We start from the raw sequence: 14129 nt of genomic DNA on the forward strand, positions 1-14129 counted from the left end.
CAGCTGTTTTAGCTACTTTTCCCCCAAAGGATACCTGCACAATCTGAGAGTCCAAGAAATATTTGCTTTGTTGCCTGTCATCCCTGCAGATATTTCCATATTAACTTTTGTGCACCTCTAGTACACCATAGCCTCTGTGATTATAGACGGATGCTGTATTCCAATCCTTTTTCTGGCTCCCTCTCTCCACCCCAACACCTTCTCCCTTGGCCTTACAATTTCTAAAAGCACATCCTCCTTCTCGAATTACCCTTCCACCCCCCCCCCCCCCCCGCCCCCTCCCACCCATGGGTTGAATGCATAAACCTCAATGTAATAGATTTTTAAAAAAGTAATCTACATTCACTGAAGGCTATCTGAAGAACATTGGAGGTCAGTGCACATTTGGGAGGAGCAGGACCTGTCATTGGAGGAGCAGCTCTGTCTTTCCCACGCCTGCCGCCCCTTCAATCACTGCTCTGCTACCAGTTCGACCTCTGGGCGGCTTAGCAGTTAACTGTTTTTAGGGGAAAATGGAACTACGAAGCTGCCTAAAGGTCTGAAGCAGTAGTGCAGCAACCCAATGGAACTAAACCTTCAAAAAAATCCAATTGTCAGGCGTGACAGTTCCGGTTTCTTTTTAAAGCCCGTCTTTCAGGTCTGAAGCCCTGACTACACAGTGTAGACAACAAGAAAGTCTATAATACATGGGTCCTGGTGCTGTGTGCCAGGCCACAGAACCATGGAAAAACTATGGCACTAAAGAGGCCAGTCAGATCATCATGTCTGCACTGGCCGCCTTCCAGCACCTGGTCAGTAGCCTTGCAGGTCACAACACTTCAGTTGCAGATCTAGGTCCCATTTAAACAATGATGTGGATCATTCACGTGAGGAAGGAGCAGTGCTCCGAAAGCTAGTGATTCGAAACAAACCTGTTGGACTTTAACCTGGTGTTGTAAGACTTCTTACTGTGCAAACAAAACTTAAAATACTGCAGAGGCAGGTCAGGCATCATCTGCTGAGAGAGGAAAAAAGAACAGACAAACATTTCAGGTCTTGTGACCCTTTGTCAGAATGTGACCTTCTCAGTGTATACATTATTTTCTGCTTTAATTTTAGTATTCAATATTGCTGCTAACACAGAAGCGGGGACTGAGACTTCTTACTGTGCCCTTTTAAACAAGGTGAGGATTTCTACCTCCAGCACCAAACCACGCAGCGAATTCCAGACATCCACCACTCTGGGTGAAGAAGATTTTCCTCTTTCCCCCTCTAATGCTTCGACCAATCACCTTCAATCCATACCCCCTGGTAATTGATCTCTCTGCTAGGGGAAACAGGTCTTTCTTGCCTACTCAATCTAGGCTTCTCAGAATTTTGTACACCTCACTCCTCAGCCTCCTCTGTTCTAAGGAAAATAACCCTAACCTATCCAATGTTTCTTCATAGCTGCAAATTTCTAGCCCTGGGAACGTTTTTGTAAAGCTCCTCTGTACTCTCTCCAGCAATTATGTCCTTGTAATGTGATGACCAGAACTGTTCACAAAATCGCAGCTGTGACCTAACCAGCAGTTTATACAGTTCCATCATTAAATCCCTGCTTTTGTATTCTATACCTCATCCAATTAAGGAAAGCATTTCATATGCTTTATTTACCACCTTATCCACCTGTCCTGACACCTTCAGGGACCTGTGGACATGCATTCCAAGGTCCCTAATTTTCTCTACCCTGCTCAATATCCACCCGCCCCCCCCCCCCCCCCCACCCCACCTTGTTTATTATGTATTTCCTAATTTTGTTTGAACCTTCCAAAATTCATTACCTCACACTAATCCAAATTAAATTCCATTTAACACTTTTCTATGCACTCAACCAAACCAATAATAATCTGGAGTCAACAACTATCCTCTTCACTATCAACTGCAGGGCCAATTTTGTGTCATCTTTAAATTTCCCCAGTGGTGCCTCCCACATTTAAGTCCAAATCATTAATATGTACAACAAACAGCACGGGCCCAACACTAAGCCTGCTGACTCCCCAGTCAATGCCAATTTTAAGACACCCCCATCCCCCAGGGGCTGATTTAGCACAATGGGCTAAATGGCTGGCTTGTAATACTGAACAAGGCCAGCAGTGCGGGTTCAATTCCCGTACCAGCCTCCCCGAACAGGCGCCGGAATGTGGCGACTAGGGGATTTTCACAGTAACTTCATTTGAAGCCTACTTGCGACAATAAGTGGTTATTATTATTACGACACAACACTGAAATACTGCATGCTGTATATCTGACATAAAATGATGGAAATAGTCAAGCAGCACCAGCACCATGGAGAACGAGAGAAGGAAAGTTAATATTTCAGGTAGCTGCCTTTTTGTCAGAAATCTCTCTCCTTATCTTCCTGGATCTAGTTTGGACTCCAATTCTGTGTGAAATTTAATTTAGGAGATTTCTAGAATATTTATGAAATCAAACGTGATGTGCTCAATTCCTGTGTGGTTCTAGCAACCACACAATTGCCTTGAACATTACAAGGGCAGCAATAGACCATTCATCTCCTTCAACTTGTCACACCAATCATTTCAATTGTAGCTGATTTGTACCTTAAATCTATTTACCCATCTTGGTTCCTTAACCCTTAATACGCTTTCCTCAGTCTCAGTTTTGATAGTTTGAATTTACTAAGGCTCAACAATTTTTGGGACGAAAAGAAGTTCAGATTTTCCCTGCACCACTTGTCACATCCTGGGCGGCACGGCAGCAAGTAGTTAGCACTGTTGCTTCAAAGTGCTAGTGACCAGAGTTCTATTCCTGGCTTGGGCCACTGTCTGTGTGGAGTCTGCACATTCTCTGCGTGACTGCGTGGGTTTCCTCCTCGTGCTCACGTTTCCACCCACAAGTCCTGAAAGACATGCTTGTTAGGTGAATTGGACATTCTGAATTCTCCCTTGGTGTACCCGAACAGGCCCGGAATGTGGCGGCTAGTGGATTTTCATAGTAACTTAATTGCAGTGTTAATGTAAGCCTACTTGTGACACTAATAAAGATTATTACTATTATTAATAAAGATTATTATTATGCTGCTAATTTGAGAACGTACCCAATATCGCTGCTCTCTGTCTCTTGGAAATATATTGCCTCCAATTTAATGTGCTTACATTTTATTACATCTCTTCTGTGGGGACAGCACGGTGGTACAGTGGTTAGCACTGCTGCCTCACGGCGCCGAGGTCCCAGGTTCGATTCCGGTTCTAGGTCACTGACCGTGAGGAGTTTGCACATTCTCCCCGTGTTTGCGTGGGTTTCACCCTCACAACCCAAAGATGTGCAGGGTAGGCGGATTGGCTACGCTAAATTGTCCCTTTATTGGAAAAAATGAATTGGGTACTTTAAATCTGTTCTGTGGAATCTCACTGCAGTGCATTCTGGAAGTCCATATAAATAATATTCGTAGGCACACCTTTATCGTATTTGTTTATCAACATTCAGTTAGCCAAGTTATGTCTAGATGTGCTCATAATTTAACTCTTAGCTCTGGTATTATTCTGATTAATCTGTGCTGCATCCCCTACCAGTATATTATTTCCGTGATGCAGCATTCCAGTTGGTGTCCAACCAGAGCATTCTACAGCTGTAACATATCTTCCACTCCTTTGTATTCCAGCCCTCTTAATATAAAGAACCTCAAAGTGCTCTGCTCACAGACAATTCCTAACTTCTTATCATTTAAAAACATTGGGGGCGATTCTTCGATCGCTGGACTAAGTGCCCGCGCCGTCGTGAACGTCGTCGCGTTTCACAACGGCGCGAACAGGCCCCCGCCGCCACCAATTCACAGCCAGAAAGGGGGCCAGCAGCAGCGCTGCAAGAAGGCCTGTGGGGGGGGAAGGGGGGATCCGACCCCAGGGGAGGCCTCCGATGTGGCCTGGCCCGTGATCGGGCCCACTGATCGGCGGGCCGGCCTCTCAGGCTGGGGGCCTCCTTTCTTCCGCGACGGCCCCTGTAGTCCTGCACCATGTTGCGTCGGGGCCGGCACGTTGAAGGAAGCCACTGTACATGCATGCATTGGCACCGGTGCCATTGTGCATTCGTGGATCCCGCGGTGCCAAGTTCGCGCCGGGATCAGCAGCTGGAGCGGCGTGAACCGCTCCAGTGCCATGCTGGCCCCCTGTAAGGGCCAGAATTGCTGATCCTGAGGCTGTGTTGACGCCGTCGAGAAACGCGTCAACACTTAGCCTCAGGATCACTGAATCCCGCCCAAAGTTCTGACAGTCTGGACGGTCTAGCTGCAGGGATGTTGTTTTCTTTGACTGGAGGGTCTAGAACAAGGAGTCACAATCTCAGGATGCGGGATAGACTATTTAACTGAAATGAGGAGAAATTTCCCACAGAGGGTGGTGAACCTGTGGAATTCTCTTCCACAAAAGGCTGTGAGGCCAAATCACTGAGTATACTTAAGAAGGAAAGATAGATTTCTAGACTCTAAAGATGTCAAGGAGTATGGGGAGCATGCGGGAGTATGGCTTTGAGTTAGAGGATCGACCAATCTATGTGTCTATGCTCCCTCTCTATTCCTTCATTAAAGTCATCTTTCAGTTCCATTATTGTGTGCTGGGAAATATCCATAGCTAAATTTACATTATGTTGCATCTTGCTGGTCAGCTAAGGTGAAGACGGAGAATGTCGAGTCCTTTTAAGCCTATTCACGGACTCTGCATTTATTCATTCTTGGGATGTCAATGTTGCTAGCAGGGTCAGTATTGCCTATCCAAAATTACCCTTGAAGGAGTGGTTGTGAGACGCATTCTTGAATCACTGCAGTCCGTGTTGTGTAGGTGCATCCAGTGCCATTAGGTAAGGAGTTCCATGTTTTTGACCCAACAGCAATTAAGGAATGGTAAAATAGTTCCAAGTCAAGATGGTGTGTGTCTTTGAGGGGAACTTGCAGGTGTTGGTGTTCTTTTATTACCCTCCTGTATCATCTTTTATTACACTTCTTTGTATGTTTTGATATACTAAGTGTAATATATGTTACTCAAACCTTGGTTGCTGATGAGGTTTTCTGAATCTCGATGAAGAAGACTCAAACTCATCCAGTAGTAACAAAAGGTTTATTGAGTAACTATAACAATAATTACGTGAGTTCTTTACTTTAACATTGATACTAGTGACAAGGTCAACAAGATCTAACTACAGTAACTATGCTTTAAAAAAAATTTTGGAGTACCAATTCATTTTTTCCAATTAAGGGGCAATTTAACGTGGCCAATCCACCTAGCTTGCACATTTTTGGGGGCGAAACCCACGCAAACACGGGGAGAATGTGCAAACTCCACACGGTCAGTGACCCAGAGCCGGGATTGAACCTGGCACCTCAGCGCCATGAGGCCACATTGCTAACCCACTGCACCACCGTGCTGCCTACAGTAACTATGCTTAACTACACGAACCATCTGAGCTGCTTAAGGAGGGTTTTATCAAGGCCAGCAACAGCCCCTGGAGAGCCCAAGTGGTAATGGTTAAAACTGGGGAGAAACACAGGATGGTCGTGGACTACAGCCAGACCATCAATCGGTACACATAGCTCGACGCGTACCCCCTCCCACGCATATCTGATATGGTCAATCAGATTGCGCAGTACCGGGTCTTCTCTACAATTGACCTGAAATCCGCCTACCACCAGCACCCGATCCAGAAGTCGGACCATCCATACACGGCCTTCGAAGCGGACGGTCGCCTCTACCACTTCCTTAGGGTCCCTTTCGGTGTCACAATTGGGGTTTCGGTCTTCCAAAGGGAGATGGACCAAATGGTCGACCAGTACGGTTTGCGGGTCACGTTTCTGTACTTAGATAATGTCACCATCTGCGGCCATAATGTCACCATCTGCGGCCATGACCAGCAGGACTACGAATGCCAACCTCGATAAATTCCTCCGCACTGCCACTCTTTTCAACCTGACCTATAACAAAGAGAAGTGTGTGTTCAGCACGACTTGGTTAGTCATTCTCGGTTATGTAGTCCAAAACGGACTTCTCAGGCCCGACCCCGACCCCAACCGCATGCGCCCCCTCATGGAGCTCCCCTCCCCCACTGCCCCAAGGCCCTCAAAAGCTGCCTGGGGTTCTTTTCCTACTACACCCAGTGGGTCCCAAACTATGCGGACAAGGCCCACCCACTCATTCAGTCCACCCAATTCCCTCTCGCGGCTGAGGCACAACACACTTTCGCCCGCATCAGAGCAGACATCGCTAAGGCCGGGATGCGCGCAGTGGACGAGTCACTGCCTTTTCAAGTAGAAAGCGACGCTTCAGACGTCACCCTTGCCGCCACTCTAAACCAGGCAGGCAGACCCGTGGCATCCTTTTCCCGCACCCTTCATGCCTCTGCAATTCGACACTCATCCGTCGAAAAGGAGGCCCAAGCTATCGTTGAAGCTGTGTGCCATTGGAGGCATTACCTGGCCGGTAAGAGATTCACTCTCCACACTGACCAACGGTCGGTAGCCTTCATGTTCAATAACACACAGTGGGGCAAGATCAAAAATGATAAAATCTTGCGGTGGAGAATCGAGCTCTCCACCTATAATTACGAGATTTTGTATCGCCCCGGTAAACTCAACGAGCCCCCAGACGCCCTCTCCCGAGGTACATGTGCCAGCGCACAAGTGGACCAACTCCGGGCCCTACACGACAGCCTTTGTCACTCGGGGGTCACTCGCTTGTACCATCTGGTCATAGCTTGCAATCTGCCCTACTCCGTCGAGGAAGTAAGGACAGTCACCTTACTTCCAGGTCTGTGCGGAGTGCAAGCCGCACTTCTACCGGCTGGATTGTGCACGCCTAGTCAAGGCTTCCCGCCCTTTGAACGCCTCAGCGTGGATTTCAAAAGGTCCCTCCCCTCCACCGACCGTAACACGTACATTCTCAGTGTGGTTGATGAACATAGAACATAGAACATTACAGCGCAGTACAGGCCCTTCGGCTCTCGATGTTGCGCCGACCTGTGAAACCACTCTAAAGCCCATCTACACTATTCCCTTATTGTTCATATGTCTATCCAATGACCATTTGAATGTCCTTAGTGTTGGCGAGTCCACTACTGTTGCAGGCAGGGCATTCCACGCCCTTACTACTCTGAGTAAAGAACCTACCTCTGACATCTGTCTTATATCTATCTCCCCTCAATTTAAAGCTATGTCCCCTCGTGCTAGACATCACCATCCGAGGAAAAAGGCTCTCACTGTCTACCCTATCCAATCCTCTGATCATCTTGTGACTCAATTAAGTCACCTCTTAACCTTCTTCTCTCTAACGAAAACAGCCTCAAGTCCCTCAGCCTTTCCTCATAAGATCTTCCCTCCATACCAGGCAACATTCTGGTAAATCTCCTCTGCACCCTTTCCAATGCTTCCACATCCTTCCTATAATGCGGCGACCAGAATTGCACGCAATACTCCAAATGCGGCCGCACCAGAGTTTTGTACAGCTGCAACATGACCTCATGGCTCCTAAACTCAATCCCTCTACTAATAAAAGCTAACACACCGTACGCCTTCTTAACAACCCTCTCAACCTGGGTGGCAACTTTCAGGGATCTATGTACATGGACACCGAGATCTCTCTGCTCATCCACACTGCCAAGAATCCTACCATTAGCCCAGTACTGTCTTCCTGTTATTCCTTCTAAAATGAATCACCTCACACTTTTCTGCATTAAACTCCATTTGCCACCTCTCAGCCCAGCACTGCAGCTTATCTATGTCCCTCTGTAACTTGTAACATCCTTCCGCACTGTCCACAACTCCACCGACTTTAGTGTCATCTGCAAATTTACTCACCCATCCTTCTACGCCCTCCTCCAGGTCATTTATAAAAATGACAAACAGCAGTGGCCCCAAAACAGATCCTTGTGGTACACCACTAGTAACTGGACTCCAGTCTGAACATTTCCCATCAACCACCACCCTTGGTCTTCTTCCAGCTAGCCAATATCTGATCCAAACTGCTAAATCACCCTGAATCCCATGCCTCCGTATTTTCTGCAGTAGCCTACCATGGGGAACCTTATCAAACGCTTTACTGAAATCCATATACACCACATCAACTGCTTTACCCTCATCCACCTGTTTGGTCACCTTCTCAAAGAACTCTATAAGGTTTGTGAGGTACGACCTAGCCTTCACAAAACCGTGTTGACTATCTCTAATCAAATTATTCCTTTCCAGATGATTATACATCCTATCTCATATAAACCTTTCCAAGATTTTTCCCACAACTGAAGTAAGGCTCACTGGTCTATAGTTACCGGGGTTATCTCTACTCCCCTTCTTGAACAAGGGGACAACATTTGCTATCCTCCAGTCTTCTGGCACTATTCCTGTAGACAAAGATGACTTAAGATCAAGGCCAAAGGCTCAGCAATCTCCTCCCTAGCTTCCCAGAGAATCCTAGGATAAATCCCATCCGGCCCAGATGACTTATCTATTTTCACACTTTCCAGAATTGCTAACACCTCCTCCTTACGAACTTCAAGCCCTTCTAGTCTAGTAGCCTGAATCTCAGTATTCTCCTCGACAACATTATCTTTTTCCTGTGTGTATACTGACAAAAAATATTCATTTAGCCCTCTCCTATCTCCTCGGACTCCAAGCACAACTTCCCACTACTGTCCTTGACTGGCCCTACTCTTGCCCTAGTCATTCTTTTATTCCTGACATATCTATAGAAAGCTTTAGGGTTATCCTTGATCCTACCTGCCAAAGACTTCTCATGTCCCCTCCTGGCTCTTCTTAGCTCTCTCTTTAGGTCCTTCCTAGCTAACTTGTAATTCTCGAGCGCCCTAACTGAACCTTCATGCCTCATCTTGACATAAGTCTCTTCTTCCTCTTGACAAGTGTTTTGACTGTTTTAGTAAACCACGGTTCGCTCACTCGACCACTTCCTCCCTGCCTGACAGGTACATACTTATCAAGGACACGCAGTAGCTGTTCCTTGAACAAGCTCCACATTTCCATTGTGCCCATCCCCTGCAGTTTTCTTCTCCATCCGATGTATCCTAAGTCTTGCCTCATCGCATCATAATTGCCTTTCCCCCAGATATAACTCTTGCCCTGCGGTATATACCTATCCCTTTCCATCACTAAAGTAAACGTAATTGAATTGTGGTCACTATCACCAAAGTGCTCACCTACCTCCAAATCTAACACCTGTCCTGGTTCATTACCCAGTACCAAATCCAATATGGCCACGCTTCTCGTTGGCCTATCTACATACTGTGTCAGGAAACCCTCCTGCACACATTGGACAAAAACGGACCCATCTAATGTACTCGAACTATAGCGTTTCCAGTCAATATTTGGAAAGTTAAAGTCCCCCATAACAACTACCCTGTTGCTTTCGCTCCTATCCAGAATCATCTTTGCAATCCTCTCCTCTACATCTCTGGAACTTTTCAGAGGCCTATAGAAAACCCCTAACAGGGTGACCTCTCCTTTCCTGTTTCTAACCTCAGCCCATAATACATCAGTAGACCCGTCCTCAGCAAACGTCCTTTCTGCCACCGTAATACTGTATTTGACTAACAATGCCAGCCCTCCCCCTCTTTTACCACCTTCCCTGAGCTTACTGAAATATCTAAATCCCGGCACCTGCAACAACTATTCCTGTCCCTGCTCTATTCATGTCTCCGAAATGGCCACAACATCGAAGTCCCAGGTACCAACCCATGCCGCAAGTTCACCCACCTTATTCCGGATGCTCCTGGCATTGAAGAAGACACACTTTAAACCACCTTCCTGCCTGCCGGTACACTCCTGCAACTTTGAAACCCTACTCATGACCTCACTACTCTCAACCTCCTGTATACTGGAGCTACAATTTAGGTTCCCAAGCCCCTGCTGAACTAGTTTAAACCCTCCCGAAAAGCATTAGCAAATTTCCCCCCCAGAATATTGGTATCCCTCTGGTCCAGGTGCAGACCATCCCGTTTGTAGAGGTCCCACCAACCCCAGAATGAGCCCCAATTATCCAGAAATCTTAAACCCTCCCTCCTGCACCATCCCTGTTGCCACGTGTTCAACTCCTCTCTCTCCCTATTCCTCATCTCCCTATCACGTGGCACGGGTAACAACCCAGAGATAATAACTCTGTTTGTCCTAGATCTAAGTTTCCACCCTAGCTCCCTGAATTCCTGCCTGACATCCCCATCCCTTTTCCTACCTATGTCGTTGGTACCTATGTGGACCACGACTTGGGGCTGCTCCCCCTCCCCCTTAAGGATCCCGAAAACACGATCCGAGAGATCACGCACCCTGGCACCTGGGTGGCAACACACCAACCATGAGTCTCTCTCGCTCCCACAGAATCTCCTATCTATCCCCCTAACTATGGAGTCTCCAATGACTAATGCTCTACTCCTCTCCCCCCTTCCCTTCTGAGCAACAGGGACAGACTCTGTGCCAGAGACCTGTACCCCATGGCTTAACCCTGGTAAGTCCCCCCCCCCCAACAGTATCCAAACCGGTATACTTGTTACTAAGGGGAACGGCCACAGGGGATCCCTGTACTGACTGCTTCCTCCCAGCCCCTCTCATCGTCACCCATGTATCTTTATTCTTCGGAGTAACTACATCCCTGAAGCTTCTATCCATGACCAACTCTGCCTCCCGAATGATCCGAAGTTCATCCAACTCCAGCTCCAGTTCCCTAACGCGGTTTCTGAGGAGCTGGAGATGGGTGCACTTCCCACAGATGAAATCAGCGGGCACATTGACGGCGTCCCTCACCTCAAACATTCTGCAGGAGGAACATTGCACTACCTTCCCTGTCATCCCCTCTAGATAAAAAAAAAGAAAGAAAGAAAGAGCTTTCCTGTTATTCACTCCCCTTCTCAGCATGCACTCACTTAGCAACCTCTGCGCCCCGCACGATAACACTTGAGGGAAAATAAATAAAAACTACTTACCAGTCACCAGCCAATCCCTTACCTGCAGGCTGTGACGTCATGGTTCAACTTTCCACTTCTACCTGCCCTCGAGCCTTCCTCTTGATCCTTACAGCGGTTGGTTTTGTTTTTGGTTAGAGGAGGGGATAGGGATGGAAACACTGAAGAAGTGTTTCGGGTTTAAGTGTCACTGACAAAAGCTCCTCCACAAACCACCTCCAAGTTAGGGTGAGCACATGGACGTATGCAAATTTCCCCTGCAACGGCCAATCAGCAGCTCCACTCTACTGCCCTCTGCTGGATGCTTGTCTTCACTTGAACAGCTAGGGTCTCTTGTTCAGATACGCCTCCAAGTTAGGGTGAGCACACGGACGTATGCAAATTTCCCCTTGCAACGGCCAATCAGCAGCTCCGCTCTACTGCCCTCTGCATGGAGTACTCTGATGAGTACTCCAGATTCCCCTTCGCCATCCCATGCCTCGATATGACGTCTGCCAAAGCCCTCAACACCATCTTTGCTCTGTTCGGTTTCCCCGCTTACATCCACAGTGACAGGGGATCCTCATTCATGAGCGATGAGCTGCGTCAGTTCCTGCTCAGCAGGGGTATAGCCTCCAGCAGGACGACCAGCTACAACCCCCGGAGAAACGGGCAAGTAGAACGGGAGAATGGGATGGTTTGGAGAGCCGTCCAGCTGGCCCTACGGTCCAGGAACCTCCCAGCCTCTCGCTGGCAGGAGGTCCTCCCTGACGCTCTAAACTCCATCCGGTCACTGTGCACCGCCACTAATAACACAGCCCATGAACGTATTTTTACCTTCCCCAGGAAGTCCACATCCGGGGTGTCGCTCCTGACTTGGCTCGCAGCTCCAGGACCGGTCCTTCTCCGTAGGCACGTCCGACTCCACAAGGCGGACCCCTTGGTGGACAGGGTTCACCTGCTCCACGCCAGCCCTCAATATGCCTACGTTGAGTTCCCCGACGGCAGCCAAGATACTTTCTCAATCAGGGACTGGCACCGTCAGGTTCCACCTCAACACACTTCCCCACCCATGCGCCCCCCCCCCCCCCCCGCTCCCACCGCACCATCAAAACTGACCACCCCCCCATTTCCGCACAAGAGGACGAATTGGACTTTGGCACGCTCCCAGAGTTCCCCAATGACCGGCCAGCATCAACACCTCCACCACCGCCATCGGCGCCACCTCCACCACCGCCAGCACCGACTCTGCCGCCACCGTTATGCCGCTCCCAACGAAGCACCAAAGCACTGGATCGGGTGAACCTTTGACGGACTCCGGACCGGCAACATGGACTTTTTCTTTTTTTCTTCTTAACACTATACATAATTGCACTAATTGTATATAGTTTCACATCACCCCCGCCGGACTCATTTTTAACAGGGAGTGAATGTGATGAACCACTGTATTAGGGGATGTAAGGTAGGACCTGCACTACAGGTTCGCCGGTAGCCCCTGCCGGCTGGCTCCGCCTACTAAGAACTGTATAAATATGCATGACCTCCATTGCCCTGCCATTTCGCCAGCTGCAGCAGGAGGCCACACATCTGACTGCAATAAAGCCACAGTTGTACCCAATCTGCGTCTTTGTGCAATTGATTGCGCATCAGGGAGGAAACCGAAACACCTGGAGAAAATGGTGGCGGCACAGTGGTTAGTACTGCTGCCTCACTACGCCAGCGACCCAAGTTCACTTCCGGCCTTGGGTGACTGTCTGGGTGGACTTTATACGTTCTCCCCATGTCTGTGTGGGTTTCCTCCGGGGGCAAGAGGGTTTTGACAATTATTAATTGCCAAGCTCAACGTATGAACGCTACTTATTGCACTACTGAAGCGCAGTGTCCTGGCACACATCTCTGACACCATTTTGGCAATACGCTCTTAAGTGTGGGTGATTGATTTGCTGCCATACTTGTCAGGCAGATAGTTCACATTAGCTTACAGGAGGCTTGCATATATCAACTGAGGCATTAAGCTTTGTTAAACCATTTGAAGTAATCACTGAGGCTTCTAAGGATGAACATTACATCAGGGAGACTCGTAAAAAACTCAGCTTAAAATACATTGCAAAATCCAAGTGTACTTTAGCTCTGAATCAGCTGGGAGGCCAGACACGCTAACATTAGTGTCCTTGAAGGAGCCAATAGCACTAGTATCGAGACCTTGATCATCCAATATCAACTCCGCTGGGCTGCCCATATGCTTAGGGTGCCAGAGTCCCGACTGCCAAAGCAAATCTTCTTCACCCAGCCCAAGGAAGCCCAAGAAAACTCTGACAATTTACCCAACCCTAGTGAACAGCAAGCTGCTAATGAGGATCTATCCACGGGATGTGAGACGAGTGACGACAGCATCCCACTTCCCATGCAAAAGGTGCAAGGTGACAGACCTCGCCTAGTGCGTACCGAGGCACTCGACGATCACGGTGGGACCACTGACGACTGCGGTGGCGGCGCACCGCTTCCACCCTCGATGGCTCGACCCTCTCCACTGGTTGGTGCATTCCTGCATGTTCCGACTCCAGAAGTGCAGCTTCAGGGAATCTCGGCTGCCTCCAGTGAACCTGTTGGGACTCCGGACGGGGGGCATCGACGGAAGGCAGACCGGACTCCAGATGGGGAGCAGCCAAGCGCCGACTCTGATTTGCGCACGCCAGACCTTGCTCCGGACGGGCGGTGTCGCGGCCTCGGTGATGGCACGCTCAGGGTGACGGCGGATGCCACGGCGACAGGGAATGGATCGCGTGGCAGTCCCACTGGGTCGGCAGTGGCAACCAGCACCGGCGGTCCAAGATGGAAACACCAATTCGCGCCATCGCCAGACGTTGATGCGAGCAACAATTCTCTCTCCAAGGCGACATGCTTCGACGTTTCTCTGCGGAGTCGCCCTTCCGGCACAGCAGGTGGCCGGAACCAGCGTGCACGGACTCGGCCAACTTCCACATCTGGCACAGTCATCGCCTTGCATGATATTAGTGATGGTGCTACTTCGATGGCAACGACCCATCGGCTACAAGATGCCGTCCACCACAAACATAAAAAGAAAAAGACTCCACCTTGTTCCTGGCATGCAGGGCGGATGGATTGGTGCGTAGGCGCAATCAGCGAGCTTTGCGCCGCCTTCCACGCTCGCAACTGAACCGTACGCACACGCCGGATCCTCCACTGGTTCCCAAGGATGACTTCGT

This window comes from Scyliorhinus torazame, chromosome 11 (genome assembly GCF_047496885.1).
Source record: "Scyliorhinus torazame isolate Kashiwa2021f chromosome 11, sScyTor2.1, whole genome shotgun sequence".
Classification (NCBI taxonomy): Eukaryota; Metazoa; Chordata; class Chondrichthyes; order Carcharhiniformes; family Scyliorhinidae; genus Scyliorhinus; species Scyliorhinus torazame.